Source organism: Neoarius graeffei, chromosome 28 (genome assembly GCF_027579695.1).
Source record: "Neoarius graeffei isolate fNeoGra1 chromosome 28, fNeoGra1.pri, whole genome shotgun sequence".
NCBI classification, from domain to species: Eukaryota; Metazoa; Chordata; class Actinopteri; order Siluriformes; family Ariidae; genus Neoarius; species Neoarius graeffei.
The window spans coordinates 14,023,380-14,051,006 of record NC_083596.1 but is presented as its reverse complement, the minus strand read 5'-3'; the positions used below and the strand labels follow the sequence as shown (position 1 = coordinate 14,051,006).

General features: G+C 41.7%; 1 protein-coding gene across 4 annotated transcripts in view; it reads right to left on the bottom strand.

The window, feature by feature from the left end:
- zmp:0000001168 (signal-induced proliferation-associated 1-like protein 2) overlaps positions 1-27,627 on the bottom strand; it is a 182,821-nt gene that overhangs the window by 136,536 nt on the left and 18,658 nt on the right. Inside the window, exon 2 of one of the 4 annotated variants that reach the window (XM_060912400.1) lies at positions 4,844-4,911. The exons of the other annotated variants lie outside the window; for them this stretch is intronic. The gene's annotated coding sequence lies outside the window, so the exon portion shown is untranslated. The remainder of the gene's footprint in view (positions 1-4,843; positions 4,912-27,627) is intronic. 4 annotated transcript variants of the gene reach the window in all.

Below are 27,627 nucleotides of genomic sequence, written 5' to 3'. Positions count from 1 at the left end.
ATTCAGAATTCATTGTTCCATTAATGATGGCAAGCTGTCCTGGCCCAGATGCAGCAAAACAGGCCCAAACCATGATACTATCACCACCATGTTTCACAGATGGGATAAGGGTCTTGTGCTGGAATGCAGTGTTTTCCTTTCTCCAAACATAACACTTCTCATTTAAACCAAAAAGTTCTATTTTGGTCTCATCCGTCCACAAAACATTTTTCCAATAGCCTTCTAGCTTGTCCACGTGATCTTTAGCAAACTGCAGATGAGCAGCAATGTTCTTTTTGGAGAGCAGTGGCTTTCTCCTTGCAACCCTGCCATGCACACCATTGTTATTCAGTGTTCTCCTGATGGTGGACTCATGACCATTAACATTAACCAATGTGAGAGAGGCCTTCAGTTGCTTAGAAGTTACCTTGGGGTCCTTTGTGACCTCGCCGACTATTACACGCCTTGCTCTTGGAGTGATCTTTGTTGGTCGACCACTCCTGGGGAGGGTAACAATGGTCTTGAATTTCCTCCATTTGTACACAATCTGTCTGATGGTGGATTGGTGGAGTCCAAACTCTTTAGAGATGGTTTTGTAACCTTTTCCAGCCTGATGAGCATCAACAACGCTTTTTCTGAGGTCCTCAGAAATCTCTTTTGTTCATGCCATGATACACTTCCACAAACGTGTTGTGAAGATCAGACTTTGATAGATCCCTGTTCTTTAAATAAAACAGGGTGCCCACTCACACCTGATTGTCATCCCATTGATTGAAAACACCTGACTCTAATTTCGCCTTCAAATTAACTGCTAATCCTAGAGGTTCACATACTTTTGCCACTCACAGATATGTAATATTGGATCATTTTCCTCAATAAATAAATGACCAAGTATAATATTTTTGTCTCATTTGTTTAACTGGGTTCTCTTTATCTACTTTTAGGACTTGTGTGAAAATCTGATGATGTTTTAGGTCATATTTATGCAGAAATATAGAAAATACTAAAGGGTTCACAAACTTTCAAGCACCACTGTACTTTCGAAAGGTGGGGTACACCCTGGACAAGTCGCCAGGTCATCACAGGGCTGACACAGACAACCATTCACATTCACGGTCAATTTAGAGTCACCAGTTAACCTAACCTGCATGTCTTCGGACTGTGGGGGAAACCGGAGCACCCGGAGGAAACCCACACGGACAACATGCAAACTCCGCACAGAAAGGCCCTCACCGGCCACGGGGCTCGAACCCAGACCTTCTTGCTGTGAGGCGACAGCGCTAACCACTACACCACCGTACCGCCAATGTCCGAGGTGTCATTCTTTAATATATAAAAAGTGTTAGCGCTGGCAAATTGATGTGGTATAGAATGAACAAATGTGCTGATATTGGAAAATTATCGGCTTCATTGTTATATATCAATTAACAGTGGCCTCATTAGGCCCTATTTTAGCTAGTTTTTCCAGGCCTATTAAGATAAACTGGTGTGGGTCCTAACATTTGAACCCACCATACCACTGAAAGTTATTTACTGGGTATGCAGCCACTTGTCTGTCCGTCTGTCTGTCTATCTACAGAACCAGTTAAAAGTTTGGATGCACCTTCTAATCAATGTTTTTTTCTTTATTTTATGAATTAAAAGACTCTTCATGTCTTAAAGTAATGATGGATGTCATTTCTCTTTACTTACGTGAGCGGTTATTGACATAATACGGATTACTACAGCTGTGGTGTGGAATAAGGCTATTTACTGTATTTGTATTATTTACTATTTGATCTGAAACACATTAAGAAGGCAAGAAACTCATCCACTAATTAACTTTTGACGAGACACACCCGTTAATTGAAAAGCATTCCAGGTAACTACAGTACCTCATGAAGCTAGCTCAGATAATGCCAATAGTGTGTAAAGCATCATCAGGGTAAACGCTGTATACTTTGAAGAATCTAAAATATGAAACACTTTTTTGTTTACCACATAATTCCGTATACACTCACTGGCCACTTTATTAGGAACACCCATCCACCTGCTGTCTGTTTTATGCAGTTCTCTAATCAGCCAATCCCTTGACAGAAGCACAGTGCATAAAATCATGCAGATACAAATCAAGAGCTTCAGTAAATTAATGTTCACGTCAAACATCAGAATGGGAAGAATTGTGATCTCAAAGTGTGACTTTCACTGTAGCATGGGTGTTGGTTTGAGTATTTCAGAAACTGCTGATCTCCTGGGGTTTTCACACACAACATTCTCTGGAGTTTACACATAATGGTGCAAAAAACAAAAAACATCGAATGAGTGAGTGAGTGACAGTTCTGTGGGTGGAAACAAATGCATTGTTGATAAGAGAGGTCAGAGGAAAATGGCCAGATTGGTTCGAGCTCTCAGGAAGGCTATAGTAACTCATAACCATTCTTTACTACTGTAGTAAGCAGAAGGTAAACAGTGGATACTTATAAGCATTTTATATGTTATTTCATGGGCGGCACAGTGGTGTAGTGGTTAGCGCTGTCGCCTCACAGCAAGAAGGTCCGGGTTCGAGCCCCGTGGCCAGTGAGGGCCTTTCTGTGTGGAGTTTGCATGTTCTCCCCGTGTCTGCGTGGGTTTCCTCCGGGTGCTCCGGTTTCCCCCACAGTCCAAAGACATGCAGGTTAGGTTAACTGGTGACTCTAACTTGAGCGTAGGTGTGAATGTGAGTGTGAATGGTTGTCTGTGTCTATGTGTCAGCCCTGTGATGACCTGGCGACTTGTCCAGGGTGTACCCCGCCTTTCGCCCGTAGTCAGCTGGGATAGGCTCCAGCTTGCCTGCGACTCTGTAGAAGGATAAAGCGGCTAGAGATAATGAGATGAGATGTTATTTCATAGTTTTGATGTCTTCAGTATTGTTCTACAATGTAGAAAACAGTCAAAATACAGAAAAACATATGAATGAGTCAGGGAGTACAAACTTTTGACTCTCTCTCTCTCTCTCTCTATATATATATATATATGGCGGCACGGTGGTGTAGTGGTTAGCGCTGTCGCCTCACAGCAAGAAGGTCCGGGTTCGAGCCCCGTGGCCGGCAACGGCCTTTCTGTGTGGAGTTTGCATGTTCTCCCCGTGTCCGCGTGGGTTTCCTCCGGGTGCTCTGGTTTCCCCCACAGTCCAAAGACATGCAGGTTAGGTTAACTGGTGACTCTAAATTGACCGTAGGTGTGAATGTGAGTGTGAATGGTTGTCTGTGTCTATGTGTCGGCCCTGTGACGACCTGGCGACTTGTCCAGGGTGTACCCCGCCTCTCGCCCGTAGTCAGCTGGGATAGGCTCCAGCTTGCCTGCGACCCTGTAGAACAGGATAAAGTGGCTAGAGATAATGAGATGATTATATATATATATATATAAAGTATCCAATCATAAAATTTGATATTTTGCTTATCGGACTGTGTTAATAGTTATATGCAGCAATTATATTGATGTGAACCAGTGAAATGAAATTTTGTTCAAATGTGCATTCTGAATGTACAGGTGAATGACAATAAAGTTCTCTATCTATCTATCTATCTATCTATCTATCTATCTATCTATCTATCTATCCATCCAGAAAAGCCTCTCACCGGCTGCCTGCTAGATGAGTCCGAGACCCCTTTTGATTTCAAACACATATGCATTAGTTTTTTTCCACAAGAGGAAATTACAATCTATACCATCATTTATTTGTAGACACCATGAAAGCTTTTTTATTCCTGAACTTTACGACCACAGAATCCGAACAGGTTACACTGTGTTAAAATGCTTTTGATATAAACAGCACTTTTCTTACTTTTATTAAAATCAGTGTTCAAATTCAAGTGGACATTATGTATAGATGTTTTTAACTTTTGAGTAAACCCATTCAATTCAAGTGACCACTAAATTAGGCTTAAAACTATAATAAACTAATAATAACAATTAAAGCATCTTTTATAGTGCTTGAACATGAGCTTTACCATCATCAATGATCAGTCAAACCATTGATCAGTCAATAAACAAACAAACAAATGAAATAATGATCCCATTCTGAGTTCAGGTAAAAAAAATAAAATAAAAAGATCTTTTTTTTTGTAAGTGTATCTCTATGCCCTTGCATGAACTTGTGTTCAACATCCCTCTGTGTTTACGCCTGTTTATGTCATTTGAAGAGCAGTGCCTTGTTGCCATTCCTGTGATCCCAGTACCAAGGCTACACTTTCACTTTAAGAGTGTATCACTAGGCAGAGAAGCGAATGATGATGCTGGAGTCGTGTCAGTCTAACAGCCCTATGTGGTCACAGCATTGGCTATGAGCTCAGCTTCTCTGTTAAATGTATGTTAAATCAGGTGAGACCTGATTCAAAGTTAAAAATAATACAGTTCAAGGGCAGTCCATGTGACGAGTTCTTTGTGTCTGGATGAGTTTCTCTAACTTCCTTTTCTCTGACACACAGATGACTGTGGCTGCGTGTTTTCTCTCTGTGTATACGTGCGCAAGTTCCTGTGCAATTGCAACGTGTCTATGCATGTGTGCAAGACCCCTGCAGACATCTGGCCTGTTGCCCACAGGGGCAGGAAGAACAGCTGTCCTACTGAAAAGAGAGAGAATGAGAAAGAGACTGGGATCACTGGGACCATTATGTTTGCCCACACTGTGCGCTGTGTCTCTGTTAACATCTCTCTGCAGCTGGGCCTTACAGAAAGACCATCTGAACTCCTCCTCCCTCTTCTTCATCATCTACTTTGACTCACATCAAGAAATGCGACCTCCCAAATTTCCTTTTCCAACAGCCGCACCACCTTTTCAACCTTGCACCTATTGGCCTTATTAAACAAAACACACATACATGTAGAAAGAAGCCCACCCACTCACCCACACGCACATCAATGGATGGAACCACTGGTTCTCAGCACGATACAGTCCACAGCAAAGACCTGAAACTGTGCCATGAAAGACAGAAAAATAAATTGCAGCAGTACTGCTGGGTTCTCACTCTTCTCTTGCAGCTCTATCAGTACTCGTTTAGATAAGCGAGGGTGCGTGGCCTGAAATATGGCGACTTTAGCAAACACTGAACCTCAATATCTCTTTCAATTATGCAGGACAGATATGAGGCCAAATATACGGCACCTATCAACTGTAGGCAGTAAAACATTGTCTTATTTCACAAAGGCATGAACAAAATGCATTAAATAGGTTTTTTAAGAATGATACGTACAGTAAACAAAATATAATATTTTATATTTTTTTAAAAAATGGATTTTGTAAGGGGGAGCTGGGGTTTACATGAGAGAAGTAGTGCAACGTCAGGTGATAAGGGTAATGTTATTGCTGTGGTGCCTTGATAGCTAAGAATTATGCTTATGCTGACCAAAATCAGGAAGAGGCAATTATATAGCCAAATATACACTTTCTTTGGTTTCTAATAAATTGGATTATCACACAAAATTGACTTGGTGCTATTTTCACACAACTACAAAATAATAGGCTTTGCCTCCTTGCTAACTAGCATAAAATCTCACATCCAGCTCTCTAACTAGCATACGGGCAGCATGGTGGTATAGTGGTTAGCACAGTCGCCTCACAGCAAGAAGGTTCTGGGTTCGAACCCAGCGGCTGGCAAGGGCCTTTCTGTGCGGAGTTTGCATGTTCTCCCTGTGTCTGCATGGGTTTCCCCTGTAGTCCAAAGACATGCGGTTAGGTTAATATGGGATGGCCTTGAGTGAGGCACCTAATGGTGATGATACATGGGGCAATGTTGCTGGGCAATTGCGTTTTGACTCTTTTCTATTGAGATTGGGCAACATTGTTTCTTTCTGAATGGTTTTAATAATCTCTGGCAACTTTTTGAGATAAGTCAATCAGAACGCGAGTATCGAGTCATGTGACCTCCGGTGAGGTTCGGATCAGAAATTTCAAACAAATATGGCGGCCGCTCAGTGTCAGTGGAGTGAAGAGATGGAGAGACTCCTCATCTGTTTTTACGCCGGTAAGTTGTTATTTTAATATTCTATATGGAGGAATTTACCTCACCAAAGCTCTAAAAAACAACAGACAGCTTGATTAAATGGTCACAGCAAAAATTAAGACATCGATTTTTTTAGCTAACTGTAAACTGCCGTTGCTAACTGTTGTTGCCCATTGTTAGTTGCCCTGAAAAGTTGCCCTGTGTCTCACCTAGTTGCCCGTTGCCAGCAACATTGCTCGGCAACATTGCCCAAAAAGTTGCCCCGTGTATCATCACCATAACTCCCAACTGCTCCCCGGGCGCTGTTAGCCCACTGCTCTGGGTATATGTGTGTGCTCATTGCTCATGTGTGTGTTCACTGCTTCAGATGGGTTAAATGCAGAGAGGAAATTTCACAAGTGTGTGATGAATAAAGTTGTGCTTTCTTTCTTTTTATAAGCTCACGTCTAATTTGCAAGCTAGCACACAAACTCACATCCAGCACTCTAATACCCCTTTTCCAGCAAATCAGTTCCAGGGCTGGTTCGGGGCCAGTGCTGGTGCTGGTTCTCAACTCGTTCAACTTGCGAACCAGCTGAGAACCAGTTTGCTTTTCCATAGCTCGGGGTGCTAAGGGGAGCCACGTCATTACGTCACTGTATACGTCAGTTACGTCGCTGCGTTTGCATAAACCTTGGCGTGAACATCGACGCAACAACAACACGGAGAAGAAGAAGAAGAAGCAGCAACAACAATAATAGATGACTGCTGCTTTACTGCACCCATGATATCTTGTCGCTTATTTACAAATGGCGCCCTCTTGTGGTCTTGCTATTGTTGTTGGTCTTAACAACTCCGCCCCCCAGCTGACATAAGCAGTTCTTTCCTCTAGCCCAGCAAAGAGCTGGTGCTACCCTGGAACCGGTTTTTCTGGCCCAGAGCCAGTTCTTTGTCAGTGGAAACAGAAAACCCGGTTCCAAACTAAGCACTGGCCCCGAACCAGCCCTGGAACTGATTTGGTGGAAAAGGGCTATAACTAGCATATAAGCTCACGTCTAACTTGCAAGCTAGCATACAAACTCACATCCAGCTCTTTAACTAGCATACAAACTCACATCCAGTTCTCTAACTAGCGTATAAGCTCACGTCTAATTTGTAAGTTAGCACACAAACTCACATCCAGCTCTCTAACTAGCATACAAACTCACATCCAGCTCTCTAACTAGCATACAAACTCGCGTCTAACTTGCAAGCAAGCATACAAACTCACATCCAGCTCTCTAGCTAGCATACACACTCACATCCAGCTCTCTAGCTAGCATACAAACTCATATCCAGCTCTCTAACTAGCATACAAACTCACATCCAGCTCTCTAACTAGCATACAAACTCACATCCAGCTCTCTAACTAGCATACAAACTCACATCCAGCTCTCTAGCTAGCATACAAACTCACATCCAGCTCTCTGATTAGCATACAAACTCACATCCAGCTCTCTGATTAGCATACAAACTCACATCCAGCTCTCTAGCTAGCATACAAACTCACATCCAGCTCTCTGATTAGCATACAAACTCACATCCAGCTCTCTAGCTAGCATACAAACTCGCATCCAGCTCTCTGATTAGCATACAAACTCACATCCATCTCTCTAGCTAGCATACAAACTCGCATCTGGCTCTCTAGCTAGCATACAAACTCACATCCAGCTCTCTGATTAGCATACAAACTCACGTCCAGCTCTCTAGCTAGCATACAAACTCACATCCAGCTCTCTAGCTAGCATACAAACTAACATCCAGCTCTCTGATTAGCATACAAACTCACATCCAGCTCTCTAGCTAGCATACAAACTCACATCCAGCTCTCTGATTAGCATACAAACTCACATCCAGCTCTCTAGCTAGCATACAAACTCACATCTGGCTCTCTAGCTAGCATACAAACTCACATCCAGCTCTCTAATTAACATACAAACTCACATCCAGCTCTCTAGCTAGCATACAAACTCACATCCAGGTCTCTAATTAGCATACAAACTCACATCCAGCTCTCTAGCTAGCATACAAACTCACATCCAGGTCTCTAGCTAGCATACAAACTCACATCCAGCTCTCTAGCTAGCATACAAACTCACATCCAGGTCTCTAATTAGCATACAAACTCACATCCAGCTCTCTAGCGAGCATACAAACTCACATCCAGGTCTTTAACTAGCATACAAACTTACATCCAGCTCTCTAACTAGCATATAAGCTCATGTCTAATTTGCAAGCAAGCATACACACTCACATCCAGCTCTCTAGCTAGCATACACACTCACATCCAGCTCTCTAGCTAGCATACAAACTCACATCCAGCTCTCTGATTAGCATACAAACTCACATCCAGCTATCTGATTAGCATACAAACTCACATCCAGCTCTCTGATTAGCATACAAACTCACATCCAGCTCTCTGATTAGCATACACACTCACATCCAGCTCTCTAGCTAGCATACAAACTCACATCCAGCTCTCTAGCTAGCATACACACTCACATCCAGCTCTCTAACTAGCATACAAACTCACATCCAGCTCTCTGATTAGCATACAAACTCCCATCCAGCTCTCTAGCTAGCATACAAACTCACATCCAGCTCTCTAGCTAGCATACAAACTCACATCCGGCTCTCTAGCTAGCATACAAACTCACATCCAGCTCTCTAGCTAGCATACAAACTCACATCCAGCTCTCTAATTAGCATACAAACTCACATCCAGCTCTCTGATTAGCATACAAACTCACATCCAGCTCTCTGATTAGCATACAAACTCACATCCAGCTCTCTGATTAGCATACAAACTCACATCCAGCTCTCTAGCTAGCATACACACTCACATCCAGCTCTCTAACTAGCATACAAACTCACATCCAGCTCTCTGATTAGCATACAAACTCCCATCCAGCTCTCTAGCTAGCATACAAACTCACATCCAGCTCTCTAGCTAGCATACAAACTCACATCCGGCTCTCTAGCTAGCATACAAACTCACATCCAGCTCTCTAGCTAGCATACAAACTCACATCCAGCTCTCTAATTAGCATACAAACTCACATCCAGCTCTCTAGCGAGCATACAAACTCACATCCAGCTCTCTAATTAGCATACAAACTCACATCCAGCTCTCTAGCGAGCATACAAACTCACATCCAGGTCTTTAACTAGCATACAAACTCATATTTGTATGCATGCATATTCATCTACCAAGCTAGCATACAAACACAATCAGCTCACTTGCTAGCAAAGAATACTAATGATTCAATGTCCAAACATTTATTAAACATCCAACAGTTATGGTTGGATTTCTAAGTCTCTATTTCTTTACTGACTGTTTTACATATTTAGAAGGTGCTGAACAGAAGCTGCTTGTGTTAATATGCCTTTCGTGTAAGTGCCTCCACAAAGTCCCTCAGAAACACCAGCAGCATGTAAGCATTTCAAATACATGCACCAGAAATTGTGCCCATCCCTGAGCTCGCATATCCTTCCTAACCTACAATTCAGATCTCTTTATTCTTTTCACCCTCCTTAAATGTGTCTGCACCTGGCAGTCTGCATATAACAATGGCTGCCACGTGGCAAATTCACCACCATTTTCTGTCCACTTTAAATAAAGCAGCTGCTCTTTTTCCGCGAGAGGTATTGATTCATTGATCCATCATTATGCAAACAGATGGTGAACAAGTGATGAGCAAAGAGATTAAAAAAAGAAAGAATGAAATTTGCATTTTGGCTTTGTCTTGAGTTCCAATAATCGCAGATCAATCATGGTTCCTGACGACGACAGATTTAGCAGTGATTTATAAGAACTAATTTGTTACTGGTTGTTTCAAGCTGCCACTACATGCCATAGCAGTGATGCCAGAGGAGTTGAAGAGTCTGATGAATAGACTGTTTCATATACGAACACTGACGCCTGCTTTTTTCTATCGGAGCCATTTTACTGCCGCTGCAGCCGACTAGCATATTTCTTAAATGACACATACTGGCTACTGGAAACACTGAATGATAGCATGTGGCAATGAAATATGGCCATTGTTAGACATTGACAGCAAAAGATTTATAGCAAGTCAAGTGGATTCCTTTAATTCTATCGTAAACACAATAAGAAGGCAACATGGTTATTGGAACCTATGAAAGACAGGATGAAGTATTAAGCCACAAATTAGTCATACTGAAAGTATATTGCTTTAGTTCAATTGGTAATACTGTAGAAAACCATAATAACTTTATTTCGACCTCGACCTTGGACACTGAATTGTCTATAATATATTTTATTCTATCCACATTCACTGGATATGAGCAATCGTGCACTCTGATTGGCTACTCTACTACAAGGATATCAGCTCATATACTGTGAGTAGAGAAAAACAAAATGGCGGAACGTGTTGCTGAACCAACCGAGGATGAAATAAAACCTCTACGTGAAAACAAAACCCCAAAAGTTGTTATCAAGTATTTAAAAGAAACAGAAATAGCTAAAAGAATATAGTTTTGTTCCCCCCCCCCATATCTCCTGTTCCACTTTCCAGCCCAGTCAACGGCAGTAATGCACCTTTAGGCAGCAAAATATGCAGTAAAAGTATTTGATGGTAAGAACGTATCATTTTTATTTTTCAAGAATTATTATTATTATCACATTTTTCACGGGCGGCACGGTGGTGTAGTGGTTAGCGCTGTCACCTCACAGCAAGAAGGTCCGGGTTCGAGCCCCGTGGCCGGCGAGGGCCTTTCTGTGCGGAGTTTGCATGTTCTCCCCGTGTCCGCGTGGGTTTCCTCCGGGTGCTCCGGTTTCCCCCACAGTCCAAAGACATGCAGGTTAGGTTAACTGGTGACTCTAAATTGACCGTAGGTGTGAATGTGAATGGTTGTCTGTGTCTATGTGTATGACCTGGCGACTTGTCCAGGGTGTACCCCGCCTTTCACCCGTAGTCAGCTGGGATAGGCTCCAGCTTGCCTGCGACCCTGTAGAACAGGATAAAGCGGCTAGAGATAATGAGATGAGATGAGACATTTTTCACAAATTGCTACTGTCATTTCGCCGGTTTGTTTACATTCTAAGCGGAAATGATTTTGTCGGACGTTTTGTATAAACTTTTTACTTATCGAAGTTGCAAAAAATAAAAATAAAAATGCTCTGTTTCTCAAAATCCAGTGACTGTGGATAGATTAAAACAGTTATTCCACTCAATCTCGTCGTACATGGATTATAGCCAACTCGGTGCGACGCACCTCGTCGGCTGTCAGCTCATGTGCGGCTCGATTTTGTGGAATAACTGTTAAATATTCTCAAAATTTAGGTAATCTTAAAAATAAGACTGCACATGGACCAGATGTTGAGGACATTATGAAATGAGATACACTCTGTAAGCTTAAATTGAATATCACAAAGTAAAAGAAAAACCTGATGTACAGTAAACCCACATGTTTGTAATTACATGATCAGAAATAGGGGTACAGTAGGAGTCCATTTCTGTCACCCAAGGTACAAGCTACCGGTACAGTAATGGCCCTTTTCCACTACCCTTTTTCAGCTCACTTCAGCTCGCTTCAGCTCACATCAGCCCGACACGGCTCGCGTTTCGACTATCTAAGAACAGCACGACTCAGCTCGCTTCAGCCCTGCTCAGCCCCCAAAACTCGCACGGTTTTGGAGTAGGGCTGAAGCGAGCCAAACCGAGCTGAGTGAGGCTAGGGGCGTGAGGAGACACTCCCCTGTGCACTGATTGGCGAGGAGGAGTGTCCTCACATGCCCACACACGCCCCGCGAGCACGCTGGGATCTGTAAACACCGTAAACCCGGAAGAAGAAGAATTATGAATTACGAGAATTTCTGAAGCCTTACGCGCCTCGCCTCATCTATACGCTCTTGCCAGTATCTGTTGGCGTTGTCGGTGACAACAAGCCACAGCACCAAGACCAGCAACACTAACGACTCCATGTCCTCCATGTTTATTGTTTACTCTCCGGGTCGTGAGACTACCGCTTAAAAGGTCACTGATGTCACTGTTTGCGCCGCCTAACGACATCACGTGACGTCCACCCACTTTCGCTAACTCCACCCAATGTGTCCACCCACTTCCAGCCAGCACGGTTCAGCGCGGTTGTAGTCGAAATGCAACTCCAACAGCCCCGCTCAGCTCGACTCAGCCCGACTCAGCACCGCACGGCTCAGCCCAACTCAGCCGCGTTGGTAGTGGAAAAGCGGCATAATTTACCTTATAGGGCTCATTATTGGAACTCAAGATAACTATGTGTACCTTTTTAGGGCCAAAAAAGGTACACATAGTAGACAGAAGCAGGATATAAAGTGTACAAATAAGTACTTTAGGGTACTGTCCCAGTTCCAAGCTGTTGTACCCCTAAAAGTACAATAATGTACTTAATTTTCTGAGAGTGTACTGTATAGTCATCTGGTTGCCGTAATAAAGAATAAGCAAAATTTTGACATGAATGCTGAAAAACACAATTGTCATGCCATGCATTTGCAATATGTACAAGAAACTAAAGAGCATTTTTTTTTTTAATTGGTCATTTACTGAAATGGTTTTAAACTCTTTTGTATAATTGTTTGATGTGGTGATATAAGTGTTCAGCAAAATGTCATAGAGCTGTATTGTTACCACTGTAAATGGTTGAGAGCAAGCGTATAGTGACATATTTATCCATCAAGTAACCTAGAAAGCTAGGTCTATACTTAGCTGTTCATACCAACCACTCAATCTAGCTGCAGATGCAAGCTTCTAATGGCAAAAATTTGTTTTAAAGACCATTTTTCCCCCCTCAGGGCCATTGGGTTATTGAATTAGAACACTTGGTTTTGAGCTAAATGAATATGTGGAGTGCATAATGCCTAGATGTGGAATAATAATGTTGTGAGTCTGACTTTTTTTTTTTTGGCACTGACTGCAATGTGCATGTCTTTTTGAAGCACTTAAAGAAAGAAATGCAGAGTAAATAAAAGGGAATGCATTATTACAGGGTTCTCTGTCTAAATGAGTTTACTGGATGTATACGTGGAAAATAAATTGTGCTCTGTATTGCTGTCTGATTTTACTGTAACATTCCGCACTACGGTGTTCTTTTCACGCAAACTATTAACATCAGTTATGAGTGTTTTTATTTACACTACCGTTCAAAAGTTTGGGGTCACTTTGAAATGTCCTTATTTTTGAAAGAAAAGCACTGTTCTTTTCAATGAAGATCACTTTAAACTAATCAGAAATCCACTCTATACATCGCTAATGTGGTAAATGACTATTCTAGCTGGTTTTTGGTGCAATATCTCCATAGGTGTATAGAGGCCCATTTCCAGCAACTCTCACTCCAGTGTTCTAATGGTACAATGTGTTTGCTCATTGCCTCAGAAGGCTAATGGATGATTAGAAAACCCTTGTACAATCATGTTAGCACAGCTGAAAACAGTTGAGCTCTTTAGAGAAGCTATAAAACTGACCTTCCTTTGAGCAGATTGAGTTTCTGGAGCATCACGTTAATTTGTGGGGTCGATTAAATGCTCAAAATGGCCAGAAAAATGTCTTGACTATATTTTCTATTCATTTTACAACTTATGGTGGGAAATAAAAGTGTGACTTTTCATGGAAAACACAAAATTGTCTGGGTGACCCCAAACTTTTGAACGGTAGTGTAGGTGGCTTGATTAGCACATAAATGTATACATTGTGCTATTTGTGAATTTGGGTGGGAACTTAACTCGCAAGATACGAGCGAAATAAAGCCGGACCTATCTCACTGTGTCTGTCAATTACTCCGTTTCTCTGTTTCTCTCCATCTCTCTAATCGTCTGGCTACTATTGAAAAGCACCTTTATCAGATCACAGCTGGACTCGAGAGCACCATAACTGAACTTAAACAATCAAGCAATTGTCAGGAGGCAGACAGAAGTAAATTGAAATGGCTCACAAACGCCTTCTGTGTGTGTATGTGTGCGTCTACTCTGGTATTTAGCATAAGGCCGAGCTAGAAAACCCACACTCTTTTGGTTCTCGGTCACGCTATCTGTCACTAGGCAGTGAGAGTAAAAATGTAATGCAACCACATTGATCCCACTTTAAATCAATGTAAAATGGGATCATAATGTAATGCGTAGAGTAGACACTGCGAACAGTGGCAGCTGTGTCGATGCATCGAGTTATACTGAAGAGGACTGATCTAGGAACAGCTTGCCAGATCTAGAGCTCCAGACCCAGATCTGGATGCCAAAGCAGGCACAAAACCCCAAAATTGAGAAAACTCCAATGTGCTTCGTCTAAATGAAGTGTCTTTAAAGTAGCACTCGACTGAAAAATGTGATTATTGGATTGCTGAGTTCAATTATATGCATGGCAGCCCAGACCTGCCTACTCTTACGATTTCTGCGTAAAAATTACGTTTTCACCATCTGAAATACGCCAATACGAGTTGACCTAAATATATACGCAAACACGGAATATATGATGTAACCAACCTGAAAATATTTTGAGTCGATGAGAAAAAAATTCTGATATGTAAATAATCATTATTATCATCAACTGCCACCAATTGTCTGCAGAAAACATCCAAATAATTTTTTTTAAGATACTTGCTCACGTCTTCTTTTCATTCGGATATCGGGAAGTGACGAGTTTATCAGAATGTCAACTTCCGGTAAAAGCGAAGCAGACTTGAATGCGCATGAACCCGGATGTTTTAGAAAAAAAATGGCGCCGAAACGAAAGCCACATCGTGCCAGTTCAGAATCTGAAGTATGTAGTGAAAAGAAAGTCAAGCACTGTCAGAAATATCGTAAAGAATATAGCGACGTGCCTGGAATTCAACCTTCGATACGTGGGGAAAGGTATACGCCTGATCAGCTCAGAAGGCTCAAGAGTGCCTATTATCAATCTCTGAAGAAGTATGACTAAATAAGGAACCGTGGTGATGTAAATATGTTGACAGTTTGCTTTTTATTTAGACAGTTTGTTGTTTGTTTGTGGTTAAACAAGAGACAGAATGAAAAGAAAACATTGAATATATCAAATACAAGATGTGCTACTGTACATTTTCCAAAACTACTGTGGTGTTAACACTGACAGTAAAGTATGTGTGAAGTATGTGAAAGAATGTATACCTATGGGATACACACATTGCAAGAAGACTGAATTGACTTCATTAAAGGTAAGAGTTATTGTTTTTTATGTAAAATAATCAAAATTAGAAATAGTCATAGTATAAACATTAAGTAGTTATTGCTATGATCACATACACTTGTATACTATGTATTGTATTATGTAGTGACTGTAACACTTGGTCATAATAATGAGTTCTGATTACACACAAACAGTTGGAAATTACACAAAGTGATTGAGTTAGAGGGCGGCACGGTGGTGTAGTGGTTAGCGCTGTCGCCTCACAGCAAGAAGGTCCTGGGTTCGAGCCCCGGGGCTGGCGAGGGCCTTTCTGTGCGGAGTTTGCATGTTGTCCGCGTGGGTTTCCTCCGGGTGCTCCGGTTTCCCCCACAGTCCAAAGACATGCAGGTTAGGTTAACTGGTGACTCTAAATTGGCCGTAGGTGTGAATGTGAGTGTGAATGGTTGTCTGTGTCTATGTGTCAGCCCTGTGATGACCTGGCGACTTGTCCAGGGTGTACCCCGCCTTTCGCCCGTAGTCAGCTGGGATAGGCTCCAGCTTGCCTGCGACCCTGTAGAACAGGATAAAGCGGCTACAGATAATGAGATGAGATGAGATTGAGTTAGACCCACAATGGTGCATTTAGGGGTAGGCAGGTCTGGCAGCCTTAGAAAACCATTCGCACTGTGAAATTTTGACATTTTCTTTTAACAGTATGCACCAAAGTGTTGTATTCTTTACACAAGTAAGCTATTATTATATCCACATTCACTGGATATGAGCAATCATGTGCTCTGATTGGCTACTCTACTACTAGGATACCAGCTCGTATACAGTGAGTAGAGAAAAACAAAATGGCAGAGCGTGTTGCTGAACCAACCGAGGACGAAATAAAAACTCTACTTGAAAACAAACCCCCCCCAAAACTACAAACAAAAAGCAGCAAAATATGGAATAAAAGTATTTGATGGTAAGAACGTATCTCTTTTATTTTTCAAGAATTATTATTATCATCATCGCATTTTTCACAAATTGCTACGGTCATATCGCCGGCTTGTTGACATTCTAAGCGGAAATGATTTTGTCGGACGTTTTGTATAAATGTTTTCTTTATCAAATTTGCAAAAAGTAAAAATAAAAATGCTCTGTTTCTCAAAGTCCAATGAATGTGGATAGAATAAAACAGTTACTCTACTCAGTCTCGTCGTACATGGCTGATAGCTAACTCGGCGCTACGCGGCTCGTCATGTACGACTCGATTTCATGGAATAACCGAATATACAAAATTCCCCAAACCACTGACATAATTAGTTCATTTTTCCGGCAAAACTACACATTTTAACACTGCCCAGCTGCAACCACAACTGTTATAGTTTTGCGATTGCAAAACTGCGATCCAAAAAACCCCCAAAGATGAAATTAAACATCATAATACAGGAATAATCAGGATCAGTATCTGATGAGGAAATAAAAGATGGTAATTAAGTATATATTACTTAGTTGTCAGCAGATGTTAAAAATGAAATGTTGGCCTCTTTCTAGTGAATAAAAATAAATAAGGAGAAAGAAGTATGGAGAAGTAAAGTAGTAACTGATGGACAGGATGTGGTGTCGAGAAAGAAAATGTTAAAAAAAAAAAGCTTTCTGCTTAGTGTACAAGGTTAAACTGGCCTGGGCGATACCAAGGCCACACCAGAACTGCTCAACTGCTGCTGAATGAGACCACATCCTGTCTGCATTTCCTGTATAGAGAGGATAGAGTTCAAATATAAAACATCTGGCAACTAAACTACCCTTCTCTCTCTCTCTCTCTCTCTTCTTAGTAACACAGTTGAGTGCTTTAAAATGCCAATTGCATCATTTCTTCACTGAAGACGTCATCATCATCATCATCATCATCATCTCTCTCTCTCTCTCTCTCAGCTGCAGTACAGGAATCAAGCACTAATACCAAACGCTCTGCAATTTCTCTCAACTGAACCTGATGTCTCCATTTTCTCTCTCAGACACATTTCCAGTGTGATTTTGCTGTCAGCTTCTGATCATCACACGCTGACAGCAGGGAGAAACAACGATGACATGAGATGCTGTTGCAAGAACTATCATCTCTTTTCCTCCTCACTACGCTGAAGCTCTACTATTCTAACAGCCATTTGTCAGCAGATAAAAAAGCCATTTGCATTCCGTTTTGCCTCCTAATGTGCCTGACTGTCGACAAGGTCACGTTAATGAGGGACGTTTTTGCCTCATATTCCGTGAAATGCCTCACCAATGTTGTGTGGTGTCACTCAGGTTTCTTTCTGAACCATGAACTCACAAGGTCACTTCCATGAATGCAGATTAATATGTAAACCAGAACCAGTGGAAAGACAATGGCAGAGTTATTCATAGTAGGCTTTCGAATAAAATATGACACTGTCCAGAAATACGTCAAGTTTTTGGCTAGATTGACATTACCAGGTAAAAGTGGCACAAAATCCAATTTTGTCTCATTATTATCTCTAGCCGCTTTATCCTTGTACAGGGTCGCAGGCAAGCTGGAGCCTATCCCAGCTGACTACGGGCGAAAATCCAATTTTGTTTTTCATCTCATCTCATTATCTGTAGCCGCTTTATCCTGTTCTACAGGGTCGCAGGCAAGCTGGAGCCTATCCCAGCTGACTACGGGCGAAAGGCGGGGTACACCCTGGACAAGTCGCCAGGTCATCACAGGGCTGACACATAGACACAGACAACCATTCACACTCACATTCACACCTACGGTCAATTTAGAGTCACCAGTTAACCTAACCTGCATGTCTTTGGACTGTGGGGGAAACCGGAGCACCCGGAGGAAACCCACGCAGACACGGGGAGAACATGCAAACTCCGCACAGAAAGGCCCTCGCCGGCCACGGGGCTCGAACCCAGAACCTTCTTGCTGTGAGGCGACAGCGCTAACCACTACACCACCGTGTCGCCACCAATTTTGTTTTTATTTTATTTTATTTTATTTTATTTAGGACTGAGTGGACACAAAAATCCAAACTTTTCAAATCAGACCCAAGCTACTTTTGTATCTGGTCCTAGATTGGATAAATGGTTCATGTGGCTTTTTTCCAATGTGCATGCTCATATCACTGTTGTTGTCATCACACATTGTCAGCACCATGACAAAGCAACAATGGAGGACAGTATTTATATACTGTACACTTCACTGGGGAAACTGGTGCTTTCTTAGATACACTGTATGGGCAAAAGTTTGTGGGCACCGATGACTGAACATCCCATTCCAAAACCATGAGCATTAATATGGGACTCTGCTACTATAACAGCCTCCAGTCTTTTGGGAACACTTTCCATTAGATTTTGGAACATGACTGTGGGAATTTGTGCCCACTCACGCACAAGAGATTGGACACTGATGTATGGCAAGAAGACCAGGCGCAAAGTTGGTGTTCTCATTCATCCCAAAGGCATTCAGTGGGGTTAAGGCCTGGTCGCACAATACTGATAACTATAACTATAACGATAACCATAAATAAATCAGTCCCCTGCAGTTTATGTGGTTGGTGCTCACACCAGACCGGTAACGATACCTATAGCCCAGGTGTGGGGGTATCGGTATCGGTATTGGTGAGATTGCTTCTGGAGCAATTTTTCCAGGCCTGGACCTGATCCGATAAAACATCTGACCAATCAGATAATTGTTTACATATGACATTGTCTGAGCACGTGCTATTTTTCCCCAGGCATCTTTGTACATCCTTGTTGCATCATGAAGTCACGGAATACGGATTCACGGAAAATAAAACATATAATACAAAGCACGGCTCTTTTATTCACGGATATGTGATATTTTCCGTGAAATATCAATAGTAAATTAATAAAGTAAACATATAAATGCAGGTAAGATATTTTAATTATGAACTTCAGCAGTCCAAACATTTAATTGTTTTAGACTTGTTAATTTTTTATCCGTGATGCATCATCCGTATGAAATCTGGAATGTCCATGATCAATCTGTAAATTATTAGCATCCGTGATGCATCCATATTAAAATCCGTAACCACTCTGTGTTTTATATCCTTTTTTATTATATTTCCGTAGTCCGTGACCTATCCGTACAGCATGTTATCAACCACTGGAGTGTGTGCATGAGTTGTTTTGAAGGCCAAGCTGTACAGTATGACCCAGAATAATGTGCTACTACTTGGAAGAAACTTCCATGACTATTCCTAAGTTGCATGTATTTATTTCCCTGAGTGTCAGGATCAAGCGATATTATAGTCGGGATTATCGTTGTGGGGTTTCTGCTCCAGACTGGAACCAAATTCAGGCAGAGGTACAGTCATAGTTGTAGTTATAGGTATAGTTATAGTTATCTGCGTTGTGGGACCAGGCCCTTAAGGTCACGTTTTTGTGCAGGCCACTTGAGTTCTTCCACTCCAACCTTGTCAAACCATGTTTTCATGGAGCTCGCTTTGTGCACTGTTGTATTGCCATTGGTTTGAAAAAGACCCTCATATGATTGTTATGGTCATTTGCCCCAAATACTTTTGGCTATATAGTATATTCAGGGAAATGAATGCATTGCTACCAAATCTGAGTCGTGTTCAAAACAATTATCCAAGAAAGGGCCAAAAAAAACAAGGCTATGATCTCCAGAACAAATCACAACACAGGCTTGCACTTCTAGTGTGTCTGTTTGTTTCTCTTATGATGATGGATTGTCTCACAAATAACAAATTGATATTGATGCACCATTGCAGGGTGTTTCAAGAGACTGGTGCATTCACAGATATAGGTCATATGTAATTATGAAGGTGAACCGTCAAGACAGATGGATCCGATCTGAGAAAAAAAATCTAAGTTATACAAAGAAGCCTACTCATTCCTAGGATTTTCCGTATTGTGACTATTTTCTATATTGTAGAACAATACAATTGAAGACATCAAAACTATGAAATAACATATGGAACCTACACTCACTGGCCACTTAAAGGGGTACCAAATATAATATATACAGTTGCTGATGTGACAAAGTAACGTATTCTTAAGTATTCTATCAAATTTATGTACTAGAAAACAACGAAATATCTTGGTAATTGTAAATATAATACTTTATACGCTAAACCGCACAAGAGTCGCCATTTTTAAAAGACCGTGACGTCAGCGCTACCCACTGCACTAGCGGAACTCTCCGAAATAGAGGAGATAAGCGTGTAATCATGGCGTCGGGCGCATCAAGTGAAAGCGACAGCTCTGTCGAATCATACGAAGAGATCCCGCAAGACACACTGCAAGCAGGCTATGGCTTAGAAGGGTACCAGTTTGAACCTAGGAGAGGTACTCTCGACTCCGGTGATGAAATAAGAGAAGAAAGCTCGGATGACGGCGAGGATGAGACTGATGCTGACCATGGGCGTGGCGAGCGTGGGGCAGAGCGTCCGCGTGCAGGTGACACGGCGTGGTGCTCGTGCAGAAAATGTAACGTGGAGTTGCTCACGAGTCCAGCAGAATTTATTTGCTGCAATGAGATAGGCGCCACCCGTGGACTTGCGAAATCGTCACAAGAGGCAGAAACAGGTATTTCACACGTGCTATTCCCAACCTCAATGAGCCAACACAACTGGGCACATACATACGTCATGAGTGTTACGCAGAGAAAATGAACGTGCATTCTGATTGGATAAAATTAATATCATGGCGGGCTGTTCAAACTGCGGAAATAGTTTGCTCGAGCTACTTTCAAAACACTATAACTTTCCAACCTTAGAACAAAAAACTTTTGCAAGTCTGGAATAAGGTTCGTTAATGTGTGTTTTATTGTTATATTTACTCTATAGGCGGCACGGTGGTGTAGTGGTTAGCACTGTCGCCTCACAGCAAGAAGGTCCTGGGTTCGAGCCCTGGGGCCAGCGAGGGCCTTTCTGTGCGGAGTTTGCATGTTCTCCCCGTGTCCGCGTGGGTTTCCTCCGGGTGCTCCGGTTTCCCCCACAGTCCAAAGACATGCAGGTTAGGTTAACTGGTGACTCTAAATTGACCGTAGGTGTGAATGTGAGTGTGAATGGTTGTCTGTGTCTATGTGTCAGCCCTGTGATGACCTGGCGACTTGTCCAGGGTGTACCCCGCCTTTCGCCCGTAGTCAGCTGGGATAGGCTCCAGCTTGCCTGCGACCCTGTAGAAGGATAAAGCGGCTAGAGATAATGAGATGAGATGAGATTTACTCTATATATTGCCCTCTGTTCCCCTTTAAATAGGAACTTGTTCTTGATTCTAAGATTCCTGTTCTTAGCTGCAGGAGTGGAACCCAATGTGGCCTTCTGCTGTTGCATGCTGAGATGCTTTTCTGCTCACTACGGTTGTAAAGAGTTGTTATGAGTTACTATATCCTTCCTGAGAGCTCGAAACCAATCTGGCTATTTTCCTCTGACCTCTCTTATCAACAAGGCGTTTGTTTCCACCCACAGAACTGTCACTCACTCACTCACTCACTCACTCGATGTTTTTTGTTTTTTGCACCATTCTGTATAAACTCCAGAGAATGTTGTGTGTGAAAACCCCAGGAGATCAGCAGTTTCTGAAATACTCAAATCAGTCCATCTGGCTCAAGCCAACACCCATGTCACAATGAAAGTCACACTTTGAGATCACAATTCTTCCCATTCTGATGTTTGACGTGAACATTAATTTACTGAAGCTCTTGATTTGTATCTGCATGATTTTATGCACTGTGCTTCTGTCAAGGGATTGGCTGATTAGAGAACTGCATAAAACAGACAGCAGGTGGATGGGTGTTCCTAATAAAGTGGCCGGTGAGTGTATATGGAATTATGTGGTAAACAAAAAAGTGTTTCATATTTTAGATCCTTCAAAGTATCTAGCGTTTACCTTGATGACGCTTGGCATTATCTGAACCAGCTTTATGAGGTAGTCACCTGGAATGCTTTTCAATTAACTGGTGTGTCTCGTCAAAAGTTAATTAATGGACGAGTTTCTTGCCTTCTTAAGGCGTTTGAGATCATATAGTAAATAATTCATATTATGTCAAAAACCGCTCAACTAAGTAAAGACAAATGACATCCATCATTACCTTAAGACATGAAGTGTCTTTTAATTCATAAAAAAAGAAAAACCACTGAATTAGAAGGTGTGTCCAAACTTTTGACTCGTACTGTGTGTGCAATGGATTTACTTCAACTGCCTCCAAATGTAGGAGTAAGGGACGGACAGCTGCATTTATTGTAATCTGGAACACTGGTGTTTGTAATGTGTAAGAGTCATTATGTATCGCTTGTTCTTTTTTGGTATTATATTTCTCCTTATTATTATTATTATTACAACCCCGATTCCAAAAAAGTTGGGACAAAGTACAAATTGTAAATAAAAATGTAATACAATGATGTGGAAGTTTCAAAATTCCATATTTTATTCAGAATAGAACATAGATGACATATCAAATGTTTAAACTGAGAAAATGTATCATTTAAAGAGAAAAATTAGGTGATTTTAAATTTCATGACAACAACACATCTCAAAAAAGTTGGGACAACGCCATGTTTACCACTGTGAGACATCCCCTTTTCTCTTTACAACAGTCTGTAAACGTCTGGGGACTGAGGAGACAAGTTGCTCAAGTTTAGGGATAGGAATGTTAACCCATTCTTGTCTAATGTAGGATTCTAGTTGCTCAACTGTCTTAGGTCTTTTTTGTCGTATCTTCCGTTTTATGATGCGCCAAATGTTTTCTATGGGTGAAAGATCTGGACTGCAGCCTGGCCAGTTCAGTACCCGGACCCTTCTTCTACGCAGCCATGATGCTGTAATTGATGCAGTATGTGGTTTGGCATTGTCATGTTGGAAAATGCAAGGTCTTCCCTGAAAGAGACGTCGTCTGGACGGGAGCATATGTTGCTCTAGAACCTGGATATACCTTTCAGCATTGATGGTGTCTTTTCAGATGTGTAAGCTGCCCATGCCACACGCACTAATGCAACCCCATACCATCAGAGATGCAGGCTTCTGAACTGAGCGCTGATAACAACTTGGGTCGTCCTTCTCCTCTTTAGTCAGAATGACACGGCGTCCCTGATTTCCATAAAGAACTTCAAATTTTGATTCGTCTGACCACAGAACAGTTTTCCACTTTGCCACAGTCCGTTTTAAATGAGCCTTGGCCCAGAGAAGACGTCTGCGCTTCTGGATCGTGTTTAGATACGGCTTCTTCTTTGAACTATAGAGTTTTAGCTGGCAACGGCGGATGGCACGGTGAATTGTGTTCACAGATAATGTTCTCTGGAAATATTCCTGAGCCCATTTTGTGATTTCCAATACAGAAGCATGCCTGTATGTGATGCAGTGCCATCTAAGGGCCCGAAGATCACGGGCACCCAGTATGGTTTTCCAGCCTTGACCCTTACGCACAGAGATTCTTCCAGATTCTCTGAATCTTTTGATGATATTATGCACTGTAGATGATGATATGTTCAAACTCTTTGCAATTTTACACTGTCGAACTCCTTTCTGATATTGCTCCACTATTTGTCGGCGCAGAATTAGGGGGATTGGTGATCCTTTTCCCATCTTTACTTCTGAGAGCCGCTGCCACTCCAAGATGCTCTTTTTATCCCCAGTCATGTTAATGACCTATTGCCAATTGACCTAATGAGTTGCAATTTGGTCCTCCAGCTGTTCCTTTTTTGTACCTTTAACTTTTCCAGCCTCTTATTGCCCCTGTCCCAACTTTTTTGAGGTGTGTTGCTATCATGAAATTTCAAATTGTCTCACTTTCGACATTTGATATGTTGTCTATGTTCTATTGTGAATACAATATCAATTTTTGAGATTTGTAAATTATTGCATTCCGTTTTTATTTACAATTTGTACTTTGTCCCAACTTTTTTGGAATTGGGGTTGTATTATTATTATTATTATTATTATTACATCTGTAGTGGGATTTTAAGTATAATTTCTAAAGGTAACTCAGAGGAACAAACCAAAGAACCCTGAAGGGATCTGGATTTAACCTTTTCTTTAAAAAAAAAAAATGTTCTATTACTTTAGAAAATCAAATGTATCATGCAGATGATAAGATTCAGCTCTCTCTTTCTTTATCCCGTGCTACTTTGTCCTTCTCTGTTTCTTTTCTGCTCTTTTTGTCCTCGGCCTCCATTATGCAGGCGGTCTCCATGCTTGACTGGTGCTAAGGGATGAACATAAATCTGAGGATGACTTCCCCATACACAGCAGAAAGAAAGAGAGTGAGACAGAAATAGATTGAGAGAGCTGAAAGACTGATAGTGAGACAGAGTGAGGAAAGGGGGGGGGGGCACTGAGCTCTCATGAGTAACATGGTACCAGAGGACTAGTGACAAAAGCAGACACAGGCATTCGTGTCACCATGAGCCGATTAGAGTCTCACTGGAGAGGCTTAAACCTCCTCCATCGCTCTCTCCTGACGCTTTCGCTCACACACCAGCCCTGTCCTCAAGAGTAAACCTCGCACACCACTCCTTCTTCTGCTACCATAAGAATGCATTATTCATCTTTCTGATATTTCTTTCGCCAGAGCACGATACAACACCTGTTCATCAAAACGACAAAAATTCTCAAATACACAAATACTTGTTTAAAGCTGTCCTGTGATTAAAGTTAAATTACAGACTCTAATTCACATGAAGAGTCACATAAATGAATGAATGAATGATCTCAGAATTAACATGAAACTTTTTTCAATACTTTACATGGTTTTTTTACCTAATTTTTTTTTACTTTTACACATAATTTATTTTCATATATATATATATATATATATATATATATATATATATATATATATATATATATACACAGCGACCTCCACAATTATTGGAACCCCTCGTTAAGATATGTTCTTAGGCTTCTAATAAATTATTATTTTTTAAATAATATAGGACAACAATGCAAAAAAAGAGAAAAATCCAACCTTTAATTCAAGTGCATTTATTCAGTGGGAAAAAAAAATCCCACATTAAGAAATAATTCTTTTACATGAAATCATGTGTGCCACAATTATTGGCACCCCTGATGTTAATACTTTGTACAATTCCATTTTGCCAACAAGACAGCACTTAATATTCTCCTATAACATTTCACAAGATGGGAGAATACAGAGAGAGGGATATTCGACCATTCCTCTTTGCACAATCTCTCTAAATCATCCAGAGTCCTGGGTCCTCTCCTATGCACTCTCCTCTTCAGCTCACCCCACAGGTTTTCAATTGGGTTGAGGTCTGGGGACTGAGATGGCCATGGGAGAAGCTTGATTTTGTGTCTGGTGAACCATTTTTGTGTAGATTTGGCCACATGTTTAGGGTCATTATCTTGCTGAAAGACCCAGTGACGACCCATCTTCAGCTTTCGGGCAGAGGCCACCAGATTTTGATTTAAAATGTTCTGGTATTTCAAAGAGTTCATGATGCCATGCACCCTAACAAGGTTCCCGGGGCCTTTGGAAGAGAAACAGGCCCACAGCATCACCGATCCTCCCCCATACTTCACAGTGGGCATGAGGTGCTTTTCCGTATACTCATCTTTTGTGATGTATTAGAGTGTTTGTTGCCAAAAAGCTCTATCTTGGTCTCATCTGACCAAAGCACACGGTCCCAGTTGAAGTCCCAGTACCACTTAGCGAACTCCAGACGTTTATGCTTGTAAGTGAGAAAAGGCTTTTTCCGTGCATGCCTCCCAAACAGCTTGTTGGCATGTAGATAGCGCCTGATGGTTGTTATGGAGACTTTGTGACCCCAAGATGCTACTCTTTGATGCAATTCTCTAACAGTGAGCTTTGGAGAACTTTTTACTTCTCTTACCATCCTCCTCACTGTGCGTGGTGGCAAGATAAACTTGCATCCTCGTCTAGGCTTGTTTGCCACTGTTTCAGTTGTTTTAAACTTCTTGATGATTCCTCTGACTGTAGTTATGGGCAGGTGTAGGCGAGCGGCTATTTTCTTGTAGCCATTGCCTGACTTATGAAGGTCGACACACATCTGCCTTACTTGAATGGTGTGTTCTCTTGTCTTTCCCATGTTGAAGAGTGGATAAGAGAAATAGGCCTCTGTGTCACATCATATTTATCTCATCTCATTATCTCTAGCCGCTTTATTCTTCTACAGGGTCGCAGGCAAGCTGGAGCCTATCCCAGCTGACTACGGGCGAAAGGCAGGGTACACCCTGGACAAGTCGCCAGGTCATCACAGGGCTGACACATAGACACAGACAACCGTTCACACTCACATTCACACCTACGGTCAATTTAGAGTCACCAGTTAACCTAACCTGCATGTCTTTGGACTGTGGGGGAAACCAGAGCACCCGGAGGAAACCCACGCGGACACGGGGAGAACATGCAAACTCCGCACAGAAAGGCCCTCGCTGGCCACAGGGCTCGAACCCGGACTTTCTTGCTGTGAGGCGACAGCGCTAACCACTACACCACCGTGCCGCCCACATCATATTTATACTCCAGGGAAACAGGATGTGATGAATTACTAATTAACGGTTCTTAGATACTCTGATCAACTGTATAAACTACAGTAGAAATGACAGAAATGCTTCAATTACATTTATTTTCTAGGAATTGTTATAGGTACCAATAATTGTGGAACAGGTGATTTTATGAAAAATAATTATTTCTTAGTCAGGGATTTTTTTAAATTCACTTGAGTTAAGGGTTAAATTTTTCTACAATTTTTCAGTGTGAGATTATGCTTCTGCAATAAAAATTGAATTTATTTTAAGGTTTTTAACGCATCTTAACCAGGGGTGCCAATAACTGTGGATGGCGCTGTATAAAACATATGATTCACATTTTGTTCACATGTAATGTTTTCAGGGCGGCACGGTGGTGTAGTGGTTAGCGCTGTCGCCTCACAGCAAGAAGGTCCTGGGTTCGAGCCCCGGGGCCGGCGAGGGCCTTTCTGTGTGGAGTTTGCATGTTCTCCCCGTGTCCGCGTGGGTTTCCTCCGGGTGCTCCGGTTTCCCCCACAGTCCAAAGACATGCAGGTTAGGTTAACTGGTGACTCTAAATTGACCGTAGGTGTGAATGTGAGTGTGAATGGTTGTCTGTGTCTATGTGTCAGCCCTGTGATGACCTGGCGACTTGTCCAGGGTGTACCCCGCCTTTCGCCCGTAGTCAGCTGGGATAGGCTCCAGCTTGCCTGCGACCCTGTAGAAGGATAAAGCGGCTAGAGATAATGTGATGTGATGTGTGTGTGATGTGTGTGTAATGTTTTCACACTTCATTTATTTCTCTATGTGATTTTTGCACGATTCATTGATTTTCAAGTGATTTTTACATAGGTTTTTTTTTAACATGATTTTCACTAAACACTTCAATGTGCACTTTCAGTTTCATGGTAAAATGCACCTTGTTCTCCGCATGTGATCATATTATTCACGTAATTATATGTGAAATGTGTATGATTTATCCAGAAGGGAACTTAAAATAAGAAGATAAAAGAGAAAAAAAGAGTCACAAATGTCAAAGATGTCCACATCTCAAACGATACACTGATTTACGTTACTGATAAATTAGT